This window comes from Gossypium arboreum, chromosome 1, assembly GCF_025698485.1.
Source record: "Gossypium arboreum isolate Shixiya-1 chromosome 1, ASM2569848v2, whole genome shotgun sequence".
NCBI lineage: Eukaryota > Viridiplantae > Streptophyta > Magnoliopsida > Malvales > Malvaceae > Gossypium > Gossypium arboreum.
This window is the reverse complement of record NC_069070.1, coordinates 51,116,690-51,119,122: the sequence shown is the minus strand read 5'-3', so window position 1 is coordinate 51,119,122 and position 2,433 is coordinate 51,116,690. Positions and strand designations below refer to the sequence as shown.

The 2,433-nt window shown below is 36.3% G+C and overlaps 1 long non-coding RNA gene across 1 annotated transcript; it reads right to left on the bottom strand.

The window, feature by feature from the left end:
• Positions 1-956: 956 nt before the first annotated feature.
• LOC128290208 (uncharacterized) lies at positions 957-1,957 on the bottom strand. Its single transcript, XR_008279852.1, has 2 exons — positions 1,853-1,957; positions 957-1,145 (listed from the first exon to the last, which is right to left on the bottom strand). It is a non-coding gene; the product is annotated as an uncharacterized LOC128290208 (long non-coding RNA).
• Between the last annotated feature and the right edge of the window lie 476 nt (positions 1,958-2,433).

Below are 2,433 nucleotides of genomic sequence, written 5' to 3'. Positions count from 1 at the left end.
CTTTAGGAATTTTTGTCCAAACTAGTATACTGGTCTAATTACTATACAAGGACCTCCACTTTAAAAACCCATTACTCACAAGTACTTTGTAACACCCCGAACCCGAGACCGTCGCCGGAGTCGAACACGAGGTGTTAACAGACTTCAAGCCACTTATTAGAAATTTCCTAGACAGGCTGCCAATCTGCATACGGGTCGCATTAAAAATCATATCTTGAGTTCTGAAACTCGAAATCCAGATCCGTAAATTTTCCCCGAAACTAGACTCATATATGCATCTACAAATTTTTTTCTAGAATTTTTGGTCGGGCCAATTAGTACAGTTTATTAGTTGAATTCCCCCATGTTACAGGGATCGACTACACTGACCTTTGCGCATTACGACTTGGATATATCCCTGTACAGGGCTTCAATACTGATGACGTTTGTTTCTATAGAAACTAGACTCGAAAAGGAATCTGTACATATATGGCATGGCTTCTAATTATCTCTGGTCAATTCAGGATGAATTCCCAAAGTCAGGACAGGGACTCCAGTAACCGTTCTGGTCCTGTCCCGCGAGAACTTAAATATCTCTTAACATACAGCTCATATGGTTGCTTCGTTTCTTCTATATGAAAATAGACTCATCGGGCTTCGATTCCATAATTCATTCATTATTTAATTCCATTTCCCCTATTTTTAGTGATTTTTCAATCTCACGTCACTGCTGCTGCCAGCACCTGTTACTAAAGCAACTATGCCTATTTCATGATTTCCCTTTGATCTAACTAGTGATTCATCATACATGTCACAAATTATGATCATGACTAGCCATACCAAAGGCTAATCATTGTCAAACATCTCCCTACTACACTATTGCCATATCATGAATTTTAACACCAAAATAATCAACCATGGCATATGGCATAAAAATCGAATTACCAAGACTTGCAACTTAATATTAGAGAACTAAATCCAACCGAACATTTATGCCATTTTCGCATGGCTAAAAGTTTACATACCAAAGTTCAACAAAGCATATTAGCCTATACATGCCAAAATGTTCTCCTAGACCGACTACAAAAAAAGATACCAAAAGTTGCTAGCCGGTGTGATGACTTCCATGACGATCACGAGCACGCAAAAGGACGAGTCCAAGAAACCTAAAATAGGCGACAAGCAAACACCGAGTGAGTATATAACTCAGTAAGCCATAAGCATTATATTGCCGTTCAGTAATAATATATCATATGAGAAAATAATTAATGCGGGATTAAAATCCTCCATCCACACCCAAACTGTGCTATAATTCCTTAGGCATTTCGGTTTGATCTCATACCAAGCCCTACTTTGATATTTCATACATTACACCATATGGCATTGCATGCATTTATCTTCAAGTATAATCACCACATAGGTCAAGACTTACCAAGCTAAATTCCAAATATAAATAAAATGTCTATTCCTCATGAGCTCAAGGTGTTTACTCGTATCGCTGTCCATGATTGACTCGGTAAGGCCGCACACGTAGAGCATGTATGTTCATTTGAGGATGTGTAATAAGCCCGCACACTTAGTGCTTAATAGTCGAACTCGCACACTTAGTGCTATATAATCAAACTTGCACACTTAGTGCTATACAATTTGAACCCGCACACTTAGTGCCAATTTGTGATCATAAATGTTTACACTCGCACACTTAGTGCCGAAACCAATAACTCAATACATCTCACCTCTTTTCTTACTATTCAATACTTTCATCACCACATACATACATGTATATATATATATATTTGTCATTCCATTCAGCATCATTACTTGGACATTACGACCATTTAAATTAGTACAAAATAAGTGCTTAATGACTTACCTTATATTGGATGAAATGATTCCCAATCGACTACTCGATTATCTTTGCTTTGCCTTTGCTTGATTCTCCCTCTTTGATGTCTTGATCTAAAATGAATACATTTAGTAGTTTAATCTTCTTCCTGGATTTTTATGTGTATAATTTAATGGTTTTCACCCCATTTCACAACTATCCTTGTTCAAAATATCAAAACCTCAACCAATATTCGATTAATGCTTCAAGGTCGAATGTATTGTCACCATTAAGTTAATCTAGTCTCAAGTATTTTTAATCCTAATATACAACATCATGAATCAACTCAACCTTATAAGCCAATATTACTCCTACAATCGATTGTAAAGAGTTAACAAAGAAAATATATTTTCACAAACATATACACCCATATGGCTGATTATACCAAATCAAGTTTAACCTTACTTATCTCAAAATTTTCATTCCATACTATCATCCCCATGACATAGCAAAGTTTTGAACCATGGACTAATTAGAACTAAAACTAGCAACTACAAACATGCATGAATCTCATGGCACAACATCAAACATACCTTAATTTAGATACAAGGATAGCCGACCTCTTCCTA